This window comes from Rhineura floridana, chromosome 9 (genome assembly GCF_030035675.1).
Source record: "Rhineura floridana isolate rRhiFlo1 chromosome 9, rRhiFlo1.hap2, whole genome shotgun sequence".
NCBI classification, from domain to species: Eukaryota; Metazoa; Chordata; class Lepidosauria; order Squamata; family Rhineuridae; genus Rhineura; species Rhineura floridana.
Genome location: NC_084488.1, coordinates 5,546,894 through 5,560,835, shown reverse-complemented (window position 1 = coordinate 5,560,835; position 13,942 = coordinate 5,546,894). Strand labels below are relative to the sequence as shown.

The window sequence follows — 13,942 nt, the reverse complement described above, 5'->3', positions numbered from 1 at the left end:
CTACCCCTGCTTTAAGGCCAAGGTGAGCCAGAAGTTAAACTAAGTCAGTACGAATATGCCAAGGCCAAGGTGAGACAGAAGTTAAATTGTTAAGTCACTACGAATATGCTTGTGCTTGCTACTCTGGGAGTGTTTTTTTAAGAAATGAAGGTACAAGACATAAATAGATAAAATAGCAACACCTGTATAACATACAGCTCTGCAGAGAATGACCCCATAGTAGAAACAGATGTCTACAAAGTATAAACTTAAAAGAATGCACACTAGTGATTGCATAGAAACAAACTATTCCTTCTTTACAAGGTCATGCAATATCCTAGCAAGATAACGCTCTGGGTTTTTATAGAGGCAACAGTTATTATTTTTTCTAGAAGAGAGATAATTGCTCCTGTTGGAGTTCCTTTTTCCTCAGGCAACAGTCACTACTGAAGCATATCATTTCTGCTTACCCATATATCTTTGTTAAAAGCAAGAAAAAATTTAAAGTTTGCTGTATTTGTCAAGTAGCACTTATTTCCACATAAGAATCATGCTTGCATGGGTTTTGATTTTACCATGTTTCTGAAAGCTCTCACTAGGCCACACCTGCACAACCTGTGACCCATCTAGATGAATGCAACCCATTGGCTGTGTATTGTGGTTTGCCAAGTGCTTCACCCTCCCTTTCCTGTTTTTGTAGTCCAGGCAGGCAGCATAAACAATGGTGGAGCACCTGGGGGCCATCATACATGGCTAGTTGGCTGTGTTTGGCTTGGTGGGTCAAATTTGTTGGTTGTGGTAAAATTCCCTTTAACAACATAGTAAACCAACAAGTTAAAGGAAACATTGTTATATGCTTTTATTATGGCCCTAGTGTATTTTTAGAATACTGATATGTATATAATAGAGCACATGTAAATTAATAAATCGTAAGTGTTTTACTTGTCAGATTGGTGTGGCCTAATCATAATAGCTCATTATTTAAGTATTATGTAACTTTATAACTTGTATGTACAGCTGCAAATGCTTTGCAAAGAGATTATTTTTAGTTTTTCACAATATCTTTTAAAAAGCATACACTTTGTGCTATAGATTATCCACTTATACAATAAACACTGTCCATTGTTGCATATAAATATGAAACTGTTCACCAATTTAAATGATAATGCTATAGCTGTTACCTGATTGAAGAAAGCTGATTGATGTATGCATACATGAAAACAGTTCTGAAGGAAAGAACATGTTTTAGATTATGTGTATGTTGTAGCAGACATCAATCTTAAATGCATTCCCTCCTGGGTGAGAATACTATCTACAATTTGAAAAACTATAAAAATATGTTTTAAAGAAACGTCTGCCTGATAATCAGGGCGCCTTCTTAGTTAATTAATTAAAACAATTTTTTGATCTAGCCATTAATCAATTAAATGGTACAGCATTAGTAATCAATCAATCAGTCAATAAGTTTATTGCTTAGTCCAAAGACCATTGCAGAACAAACTAAATACAAAACATTAAGACATTAAATGACTTTCATGCAATGTCAATAATCATAATTAAAAATAATAAAATGAATAAAATATATAAGTCTTAAAATAGTGTTTTACTTGTGAAATAGTTAAACATTGCTATAAAAGGAAATAAAATTATATTTAACATTTAATATCATGTCAGAGAGCATTTTATGCACTCATATCTCCAAATCTCTATGACACTTTATAGAGATGGAGTCCAGGAACTTTTCTCTGCATCTAGCAGCCTTCACCATAAATGCAGCGGCCCTCCGGATTACATGCTGATTTGTAACAAAAAGCCAAGTTTCTCTTTCACACACCAATATTTCATTTTCTTTAGGAATGGCTCTAAGTAACTTTCTTTATTGTCAGTATATAACTGACACTCGAGTATGTAATGAGTCACGTCCTCCAGAACTGGGTGTCCACAAACACATAACCTCTCTGGTGGTGGTGTACCATAAAATCTCCCACATTTCATAATTGTATCCATTTGTTCAAAACGTAGACATGTAAAAGCTTTATGAAATTCCATTGTCATGGGGAATGACACATATTTTTCATATTGGTGCTCATGTTTTACCCTGGCTAGCCATTTCACTATTCCTGAGGATGTGAGGGCAGTTATGTCAGTTTGTGCTCCTACATCGGACACTCTGTTTAAAGATATTACTGGTAGCGTTCATGCTTGGATTCAATACCTGAGTGGAGAATCCAAAATTTGGAAAGAGTTCTAAAAGTTTCTGCAACCAGACGTTTCCTCGAGGGAGTGCCCTCTGTTCCTCCAGGCAGATCTTAAGGGGCCTTTCTTCCATTAGGTTACTTATTCTGCACCAATAATTTTCCATCCTAACATAGATTAACCTGGAGATCTTTTCTATGCCCAGTTTGGCTCTAGTTAAATAAACTCGGGTGGATTTTGAAATCCCTAAAATTGTACACAGAAAGCAGCTTTGAATTCTTTCAATTTTAGAAAGATCTGCAAAGCCCCGGATTTCAGCGCCGAAAATTAGTACTGGTATCACCTTTGCTTTAAAGATATTTAAAACTGGGTGTAGTGAACCTGGATATCTGTAATTTAGCAGTGTGTTTAAAGATTATAAACAGGCAGCTGATTTCATTTCATTTTTCTTTATTTGTAAGGCCCAAGATCCTGAGGTTGAGAAGCTAATGCCAAGATAATGATAGGATTTTACCTGCGCTAGGTCTTTGAAATTAATCAGCCATCTGTGCGATTTTTTCTTTCTACCAAAAACTACTACTTTTGATTTATCGTTTTTAATAACTAAGTCATTTTCTGCACAGTAGGAGCTGAACTGTCTTAGAAGGTTTTTCAGGGCAACTTGGAATGTTGAGAGTAGGATCATATTGTCTGCATACAGTAGTACATTTAGTGCTCTGTTTAAGTTTTTAGGCATATGATATTTCTGATTATGAGGAAAAGTAACTGTATTATTAATATAAAAATTAAAAAGAAATGGTGCTAAAATTCAGCTGTGGCATACATCTTTATATGTTGGAATTATGTCTGTGAGGGCAAAACTTGAACCTGTTCTCACCTTCAGATAGGTTTCTGAGTAAAGTACTTTCATTAGAAGTCTCAAGTCTATATTTGTGTTTGACAACTTTTCCCAAAGATGCCGTCTATTTATAGAATCAAAGGCTGCACTTAAGTCAATGCAAGCTGCAAAAAACTGTCCACCCTTTGTAGAAAATTTAGTTATCAGATGAAGCAATGTATAGCAGTCCTCCATGGTAGATCGTCCTTTCCTAAAGCCAGCTTATTCTTCAGCTAGAATAGAGTTTTCATCCGCTCACTCCTCTAGTTTTTGCAAGAGGTACCTGGCATACATTTTGGCTGGTACATTAATCAGACTAATTGGTCTGTAATTTCTAGATTCCTGCCAATTAGCTTTCTTAAATATTGGAACTACTATACTAAGATTCCAGCTTTTGGAGATGCAACCTGTATTATTTATACGGGTAAATGGACTTGCCAATAGTGAGGCCCACCAGTCAACATCACTCTTAAACAGTTTCAGGAGGCAGGAAATCCTCGCCTGGGGCCTTACTGTTCTTCAGTGTCTGTATGAGGGATTTAATCTCAAGTGCAGTTACAGGTGACCATAAAGGGAGGGAGTTAAGTTAGTCCCAGGCTATGGTCTGAAGGCACATGAGGCCAGCACCTGCTGAAGCTAAGCAGGATCTGGTCAGTGCCTGGATGGGAGACTGCCTGGGAGCCATATGTAAGCTGCCTTGGGTTTCGATGATGAAAGGAAAGGCAATAAATAAATAATGAAAAGTAATAAATAAATAATGTTCAGTGCCCAAGGCAATTTGCTGGCTGTCCTTACATCTTCTTTTCTAAATAAATTTGAACAAATTTTTTTCCCATGTTGAGGCTGGTATAGGAATATCAAATGTAAATTTTACTTCTCTTGAGTCTGCCAGAGACTAAATGCCCAAAGTAGGCAGAATTTAACCCTGTTGCTGCCAGTTCCAGATCAGCCGAGAAAAATTTCTGAAACTCTGATTTCTTGACTGAGATTATTTTTTTATAACCACGTCTAAGTTCCAACATGATATTCTGTTCCTCAAGATCAGATGAGGCATACACTCTTCGTATCTGTCTTCTCAGTTTTCTTCTCAATACTCTGCGCTCAATGAAACCAAAGGGACTTTAAACTTGTATCAGTTTTTAAACTTGTGTCAGTTTTTAAAAAGGGTCTCAAATTATTACATATGTCCTGGTATGCTTCCAGTACCAAATTAATATTGGAATCAGGGGTTAAAATTATGTTGCCTAGTGATCTGCCCATAATTGAGTTCTGGAAGTCTTTATAAGTTTGATTACATTTACCTTTTGCCATGTCAATCTCCTTTCCCCCTGGACTTCCAGTTTCTGTGATAACCATTGATCTGAATAGGTCACTGTCCTCTGATACCAGATTCCATAGCTGTCTTCACTATTATGGGTTGATGATCACTGTCTCCCCTGGAATTAACTGTCACACCAGAGAATAGATGAACTTTTCCTCTGGAGATACAGATATAATTAAGCACACTCCCTGCACGTGCAGAGAAATAAGTAAAAGTCTGGAGTGTTGGGATCATTACTACCTACTATCTGCAATCCAAACATATATATTAACCGAAACAGATTTACACCAGCCTTATTTTTCTTCTTATCACTGGATTTCCAGTAATTAAAATCTAATGAATCATCTTCCAAAATGCCACACTGCTCAGCAGCCTTATCAAAGATGATTCTGTTCTGGCATTAAAATCACCTAGTAATATAAGCAGGGCATTTGGAAATCTTGTGCCCAGCTCCTGCAATAGTTGTTCTAAGTGCAACCGTATATCAGGCAAGTAAGATGAGAGGAAGTTGGGGGTATATAAACATTTACCAGGATTAGCAACATACCCTGAACCATAAACTTTACCACCAGTGAATTACTAGTCAAGGCTGCTGTGTCAGCCAGTTCTTCTTCCCACCCAGTACAGCATTAGTAAAAACAGAAGTTTGTGTGTGAGCTACACTTAACGTAGCTATTTTGCACCCAATAATGTAACCACTGACAGATGGTTTGTACAGTATTAGAGCTGAACCATAAATGATGGATTTCCATATAATTTATCAAAATTCTGAGTTATGTAGCTGAAAGTGGACTATGTGGAGAGATCCTCAAGTAAAAGAGATAAGGAAAACACTTAAGTTTCCCTGTAACTTACATCTGGATAGACACAGACAAAGAAGCAAACTAATTCTCAGTTACGGGATTGATAGGCATTAGTATTGCTGAGAAGAGTTTATAATAAGCAACAAGCTGAATGCTGGGTCATATAAATGGAACACTATGTCATTTAGCCAATAGCATTGCTTTCAAAACTTTGAAAGTAATTACATTTTTCTCAACATTCTTTAGACCAGCCTTGTAAATAAGTCCACAAATGCTACTAGCTGGCAAAAAAGAAAAAAAGTTTTGACTAGCCTGCTGGGAGCTGTCCGAAGAGGAATGGAGACATTTGTTCCACCTGCAGTAACCATCTGCTTTTCTGTGCTGTGCACAGAGGTGGGTGGCCACACCCTATCCCTTCTCCACCGGCCCTTTCACTTATCTGTGTGCAGTTCAGTCTTGCCAATGGCTACCAGGTTGAAATAACTAAACAAGAATGAGATCACTTTGCCCTATAGCTAGTAATTATTGTTTGGAGCTCCTCACACACTCAAGAGTGCAAGTATATGTGTGTGGATGATTAAATAAGTGCTTTAAGATATGGTTACAACCACGGCTGGTTTCTTGTGGTTTGTTCTGTCTCAGTAACATTATACATGTAAGTATTTACATATCGCATTATGCCTTTTGATTTGAAACAGGTTCCTTACTGTCACCACATTGTAGAATTTTAAAAGCTGTGCTGGAAGGAAGTAACCACTATTCTCAGTGCAGTCTCTTTAAGAAAGAACTAGCAATGTTTGTAAAAGGTGGAAAGGAGCCATATTCACAATGCTGTTCATCAGAAGCACTCACATTTAATAAGCTTAATATCAGATTTTACACACTTACTTTAGAGTAAGTCATAGCTATAGTATTGTAACCTAAAACTGAGATTCTAAGTTTACACCAGGCAGTCCCATTGGGGAAAAAGTGACTACTGGAAGCTTGCTTATTTTCTTCTTTCTTATCCCTATCTCTTTCCTCTTGTCTCATGTCTATTAGTCCCTGCCTGCAGGCCTAAAATCTGTCTCTATCATCATCAGCTGAATTTCCCAAGATCGTGATCCTGGAGAAGGAAGACTGTCAGAGGCCTCTCAGGCAGTATTTCCTCAGTGGTCTACAAAGTATCCTAAGGTTCCTTTTCCAGGCCTTTTTCAAAGGGTGGTTAAGATCAAGTGCATTCTTGTCAGAGACAATAGCCATTGGATGAACTGATAAATAATTTTTATACATTTCTTCCAGAGCTGATGGAACATTTCAAACTCCCATTAGCAGTTACCACTGTATTATGTATGTATTATTTGTATTAGAATAATATCTAAAGCAGTATTTTTAAAATACACAATAAAACACCATCGAACTTAGGAAAAAATCAATATCAATAAAACATCAATAAAACAAATAGTTTAAGAAAACTGACTAAAAATGGAGAACAGCAACTTTGGAGGAATTAAATGAAACATTAACAGTGTGCTGAAAAAAGAGGTATTCAACAAACATTGGAAGACTACAAAAGGAAGGGCCTAGCAGATCTCCACAGGAAGTGTATGCTGTCATTTGGTAAATTTACTGACAAGGCTCTGTATCTGGCACCCACTGGTCTAATCTTGCACAATGACTAGATCATGAGCAGTGCCTCAGCTGCTGAGCCCAGCTGCCAGGCAGGCTGATTGGGAGTACGTGATACCTGATGTAACCTGGCCCCATGTTTTTTTAAAAAAAGAAGTATGTCAATTTATTAAATAAAATAAGTGCTTTACAGGCAAAAACCAAGCACCCAGGGGCAGATGTAGATCCCCCATACTTGAACTTGAGTTTTCAAGAAGAATGCTGCTCTTTCCAAGACAGCAGACTTCCTATTCCCCGGGGCACTTGGAGAAGTGAATGGAATTCTAATAGACAGTGCAACTCTCCCCACCTCCTCAGTCTAGGTACTGCTGTATGGAGAACCCTGATGGACAAAGCTGAGATACTCAGCTGCCTGCCTCATTCAGCCTGGCCTCCCTAGCGCACACCAGGTTGGCAGCTCATTTAGGAGCAAATCTGGATCGCAGCTATGTCTGCATTAACCAGCCTGGCCTTTAGTAGCACAATCTTCAGGCCCAGAGGGCTGTCACCCAAACTCCCAGGAACCAATTGGCTGAAATGGAGGCAAGCAGTAGAGACCAAAACATGGTCATTCCTCCTTCCCCATGACTAGTCAGTCTGACTTTCCCTGGCATACTTCCCCTGTCTGCTATACTTTGAGTAGCTGCACATTCAGTTCCTCCTCCTCTTCCCATATTCTCATATCCCACTTACTTCCTGCCTAGCAGTTTCATGAAGAGTAGTCCAGAAAGACAGAAATGAAAGAAACTTCCCCCTGAGTATTGAGCTTGAGCACTCCCTCATCTTCTTGGTGAATTTAAAGTCCTTTATCACACTGGCCTCTGAAGTGGTGCGGCACAAGTTTTTAGCCACCATTGCTAAGCTGGGGTGCACTCTGAAAATCAGACCACATGGTGAAATGACATTGCTTTTCCATGTTATGGGACCAATAAAACCTGAATCAGATATGAATGGCTCTGGTATTATTTTTGCACACCGCTTCTATGCTAGTCCCTTGACTATTAGTTTGTTGTTGGCTAAAAGCCGCACACTAACCAAAGTATGCCATATAAATGTACTCTAGGAATCCTGTTAGTCCAAAACTCTCAGACTAACTTTCCAGAGTGGGCAAATTAAAGACCTCCAGTATCATTTTTAAATAAAACATTTTATCTGGCATTTCCCCCCGGTTGATAATCAAATAACACTATTATTCAGACTTACTAGATTTGCAAATTTACAAGCTTTCACAAGTCAGCTGGGTCCCTTCCTCAGGAAATCACTTGAAGGTTTTTTCCTGTGTTGACATAAAGAACTTGGTTGTCCTTAAATTCTTGTGAATGTACATGCCTCATAATTTGACAGCATTGAATCGACACCCTTATGGGGACTGTTATGAAATAAAAAGAGAAGTTGTTCGATACAGCTTCCAGCTACTTTAGGATTAGATTTGAAGAGACTGGAATGTATACAATAAAACCCATTCTAGAGTTGAGTTTCATGTTGTGTGAGTGGGGGTATTATTTAAAACCTTTTCTGTACCCACAGTGGGCATATAATGGTACAGAATGAAAATATTGGGAATACATTTAAATTTCATAATATTAAATTCTGAGGTATGCATTTGTAATTTTGAGATTTGAATGTTTTCCCTAATTGTCAAGCACAAGTAAATTTGTTTCAGTGATAGCATACCTTTCAAGCATAAATGATTTGGAAACGCTGGTCAAAAATCCTGGGTTCTGTCCATCACCAGCCGTCTCATTTCTGGATCACCCAGCTTTTTATAATGCGGACAAATATGTGTAATTTAGAGATTGGGAAGTGGAAGTTCTGTACAGGGTTATGTGACTTACTGATAGGGGGAGACCCATCTCTGAAAAGTCGTTGTCTGTGAAACTGGCTGGAGTGAAGCACCAATGGCTGCAAGAGGCTCAAGTTCTAGCTCTCATAAACAAAATCCACAAACAAGGGCAGATTTTGTGTTCCCAAACTGTTTATGAACATTTGTGCTCACAACCTGAATTGAACTTCAAAGGAATGGCCTAACAAATCTATATACAGTGCTTATTGATAAAACTATGGGCAGTTCAAGGGGTTTAAAGCAAGTTTGGGAAGATGACCTGGAAACCTAGTATTGATGAAGTTGTGTGGGATCAGCTCTGATCTCATCCCCCACCTTTGAAATCCATATCAGTAAAGATCCAAGAGGCCATGTTAAAGCTGATATTATGCTGGCACTGGACTCTAGTGAAACTTAATCATATTAATCCTACCTTATCTCCACTTTGTTGGAGGGGATGTGTGACAAGAGGCTCTTTCATGCATATGTGGTGGGACTGTACCCCTTTGAAGGGATTCTGGTCCCAGGTGTTTTCCACTATCTCTGAAATCACAGAGCAGCCTCTTGTTCGGGAACTGAGTCTCACTCTCTTGACATTAGAGAGTGATCTTGATCCTTCTATGTATCATGAAAAAGCTTCTTGCTTTTTTGCTAGCAGCAGCATAAATGGAAGTAGCACTTCAATGGAAGTGTTCGATAGGTCTTATGCTCTCAGGTTGGTTTTCAAGAGTTTGGTCTATTGTGCTTTCGGAGTGCCTTACTCAATATTCAAGGGCAATAAAGGGTGCTGTGAAAAAGGACCACTTTGACAAGGTCTGCTTTCCTTTTCTTTGTAATGTAAACAAGAATCTGCATATTTGTCCACTGGTTAATCATAATATTCTTCGGAGAGGGCTGATCTTACATTGAGACGAACCTGTGAACTCTTGAGAGGTTGGAATGTTTGTATTCTGGGTTACTTGTAATTTGTATTTTACAGATGGAGGTCTATGTCTCTATTTTATGCTTTTACAGGGGCGGTTGGTCCATCCCTGCATTTCTTTTTGTTTCCCTGTTGTTGTACATTTTGGGAAAAAACAATAAAAACCTATGGAAAAAAACCCATGAATGTCTTCCCTACCCTTCCTCTGTTTCCCCTGTGATTATAAGCTCTTTTGGGCAGTGACATACTCTTGTCCCTGTGAAGGAACATGTACAGTGATGGCACTTATGAATAAGAGGTAATATTACCCTGGTGTTTTGAATACTCTTAAGAGATCAAATAATGAATGTTTTAGAGAAAGAAGGCCTATTGTAGTCAATGGTTCTGAAGCCTTTGCCTTCAGATTTACCTTCATTTACTTAAAAATGATGGAAAGACCTTACGTTTTTGACAGATGTTTTAAAAAATTATTGATATTTTATAAATGTGAAAAAGCTGGAGTATGTGTCTGTTATAAGGGGGAGTGGGTAGTAGTTAACAAAGAAGCTGAAGTCAAGGTTTTCCTTAAAGGATTTATTTGATCACAAGGAAATAAAAAAATTATAAGTAATTTGAAATCTGATTGTAATAAAGGTAAACATAAGCAAATTGGTTAAATTGCAATAGCTCTTAAAGTGTTACTTTAAACATAAGAAGTGGTGAACAGTACTTTCAAAAGACAAATTGATTAAATGACAAATAAATAGATATAGGTCAGCTTCAGACAAGAATGTAAGAAGAGCCTGCTGGATCAGGCCAATGGCCAATCTAGTCCAGCATCCTGTTCTCAAAGTGGCCAACCGTATGCCTCTGGGCAACCCACAAGCAGGACCTGAGTGAACACACTCCTCTCCTGGGGTTTCCAACAGCTGGTATTCAGAAGCATGCTTCCTCTGACCATGGAGACAGAGCATAGTCATCACGGCTGGTAGCCATTGCTAGTCTTATCCTCCATGAATTTCTCTTATCTTTTTTTATGGCCCTCCAAGTTGGTGGCCTCCACTACCTCCTGTGGGAGCGAATTCTGTAATTTAACTATTCCATGTGCTGAAGTACTTTCTTTTGTCTGTCCTGAATCTTCTAACATTGAGCTTTACTGGATGTGCACATGTTCTGTTATTATTTATTCTTTTATTTATTAAATTTATATCCTGGCCTTCCTCCCAGAAGGAGCCCAGGGTGGCAAACAAACCACTAAAAACACTCTAAAATATCTTTAAAACATTCTTTAAAATATATTAAAACAAATTTAAAAACATATTAAAACAAAATATCTTTAAAAACTTATTTTTTAAAAAAGCTTTAAAACATCTTAAAAAGCAATTCCAACACAGATGCAGACTGGGATAAAGTCTCTACTTAAAAGGCTTGTTGAAAGAGGAAGGTCTTCAGTAGGCACTGAAAACAACAGACATTGGTCTGTCTAATATTTAAGGGGAGAGAATTCCGAGAGTGTCGGTGCCACAACCCTAAAGACTTGCTTCCTATGTTATGCAGAACTGACCTCCTGATAAGATGATATCTGCAGGAGGCCCTCACCTGCAGAGCGCAGTGACCGACTGGGTATATAAGGGGTAAGATGATATTTTAGGTATCCTGGTCCCCAGAACCTTAAACATGGCCCAGTAGCTAATGGGTTGCCAGTGCAATTCTTTCAGCAGCAGGGTGACATGTTGACAATACCCTGCCCCAGTGAGCAGTCTCGCTACCACATTTTGCACCAGCTGCAGCTTCTGGATCAACCTCAAGGGCAGCTCCATATAGAGCGCATTACAGTAATCCAGCCTGGAGGTTACCAGTGTATGGACAACAGTAGTCAGCCTATCCCAGTCCAGAAACAGCTGCAGCTGTCTTACCAGCCAAAGCTGGTAAAAGGCACTCCTAGCAACTGAGGTCACTTGGGCCTCTGGCAACAAGGATGGATTCAGGAGCACCCCCAGAATACGAAGCTGCTCTTACAGAGGGGGTACAACCCCATTCAAAGCAGGCAACTGACCAATTATCTGAACTTGGGAACCACCAGCGCACAGTGCCTCCATCTTGCTAAGTTTCAGACCCAGTTCATTGGCCCTAATCCAGCCCACCACTGAGTCCAGGTACCAGTCCAGGATTTGCACAGCCTCTCCCGATTCAGATATTAACAAAGAAATAGAGCTGGGTATCATCAGCATGCGCTGTTACCTCGCCCCAAGTTCTAATCTTATGAATGAGAGAGAAAGAGAGAGTTTTTCTCCATTCTTTTTCTCCGTGCCATGTATAGTTTTAAACACTTCAATTATGTCACCTCTTACTTGTCCTTTCTCTATACTAAAAAGCCCCAAACACTACAACCTTTCCTCATTGAGGAACCTTTGCTCATTGCTCCATCCCTTGGAGATTTTGGTTGCCTTTTTCTGAACCTTTTCCAACTCTACAGAAACCATTGTTTGTTGTTATGAGCACAAGCTTTGCATTTACATAGTCCCTCTCCCTTCTTTTATGCATGTGAGGAGATCAAATTGTCTGCTTCTTTTGAACTAACCTCAGTTCCCTGTTACATCTAAACTTGTGCAAATGCATTATGCTTGCACAAACCAGAATCACACTACATTTTGATATCTGCTTCCCCATTACAGCGAAATGTAGAGAACTGTGGTTAACTTAAAAGTGAAAACAAACTTTTTGATCTTTTGTATATAAAGGCTGAGTCCCCAACACCGAGGGTCATGCAACACCATTCTTTATTAATGTTATAATGTATAAAATAATAGTTATGATTTCTATAGGATACTTCAGGTATTTAAGTACTAATCATAGACATATCTCAAATATGTATATATATTAACTGATATGTATACTAGGAATGTTGTCTTTGTATTGTAGAAGTGAGTGCTGAAATAGAGAGATTAATCACCAGCTCTCAAGATCAGTCATATTTAAAAAAGAGTTTTAAAAATACATAAACTTTTAAACATATACTTATATGTTAGTATCATTAGGCAGTCACTGATCAATTTTAGAGGCAGCCAAGATAAAACTTTCTACCCGTTAAGGGAATGATGACTGTTTATCAGACAATAAAAGCATAGTCCTGTTTATAGGTTAGAAGTGTGGATAGCTATGTGACACAGGAAATAATTATTTTAGCTAAAGATCTGCATATAAAAACCGACGTAAAAGGTAATGAACAAAAGGCTTGACTGACTTGGATTCACAGATGGGGGAACCTTGCCTTGGACTTTCCTGTTGGTTCATCAGTGGCTCATCAGTTTTGCCCTTTCCTCTACTCCTTCCATGTATTAGTACCAAACAAAAGTTCTCGAATTGCCTGGATAATTGAGACAACCTTCTTTACAACATCTTTAATCTTAGTGTGACATGTAGTACAATCCTATGGATGTTCATTCAGAAGTATTCCACTGTGTCCAGTGGGATTTAATATAAGTGTTTGTAGGATTGCAGACTAAGGACAGAGTACAACTCGCACTTCCGTGAGGCTGAGGGGAATTGGATGTGGTGGATCTTCAGCTGAGTGGCTGGCTCCTGGCTCAGCCAGACTACCCCAGCGTAAGTCCCTGAGCTTGGCTCAGCCAGGCCAGCCCAGCTCAGTTGAGACCAGCGCAACTGGAGCCAGTGTAAGCAAGGGGTGTGTTGGGGGAGAGACCAAGGTGAGGGGACTTAGACCACATCCAGCTCATGTTCGGAGCTCTCCAGCAGGTCCCAATCCAGGCAAAAGTTATGCCAGGAAGAAGGCCAGTTTAAGAAAATAATTGCAATAGAAGTCAACGGAGAGGACTTAGTCCCTGGTAGGGGTGTTTAGGACACCAGGCTATTATTTTCTGGTCCCTGTGTGCAGCTCCCGGCTAAGCCGGCATTGAGCCAACCCAGAGGCCCCTGAATGGCAATTGGATGCAGTGGAACATTACACTGGCTTCTGTTGCTCCAGCACAACTTACGCTGGCTTCCTCTGAGTTGGATTGCTCTGTAAAGCTTTAGCTGGCAAAAGGCTATGAGGAAGCAATCCATGCTAAGATAGATCATAATGTGATAAAAGTTTAGAAATGTCTTCTTCTTTTCTATTGTCAGGCAGAAAGGCAGGATGTAAGAATTTCAAATAAATAATACAATGGTTACTTTACTAGGATATTCAAAAGGAATGCCAGATTTTTTTTTTTTTTTGCACAAAGGACTAAAACAGGCACTCCATCAGAATATGTGTAATATAACCAAAGGCTTGTGGAACTACTTGTGTGGCCTTGGGATCCTGACCATTATTTTTACAGTAAAATAAAGCATTAATAATATAATGCCATATTCTTTAGCTTTTTCACTCTTAGGATTCAACTTTAATCTAAAG

At 38.9% G+C, this 13,942-nt stretch overlaps 1 protein-coding gene across 1 annotated transcript in view; it reads left to right on the top strand.

Annotated features, from left to right (window-relative positions):
* The window catches only part of RAB28 (RAB28, member RAS oncogene family), a 103,181-nt gene that overhangs the window by 69,713 nt on the left and 19,526 nt on the right, over positions 1–13,942 (top strand). The window lies entirely within an intron of this gene.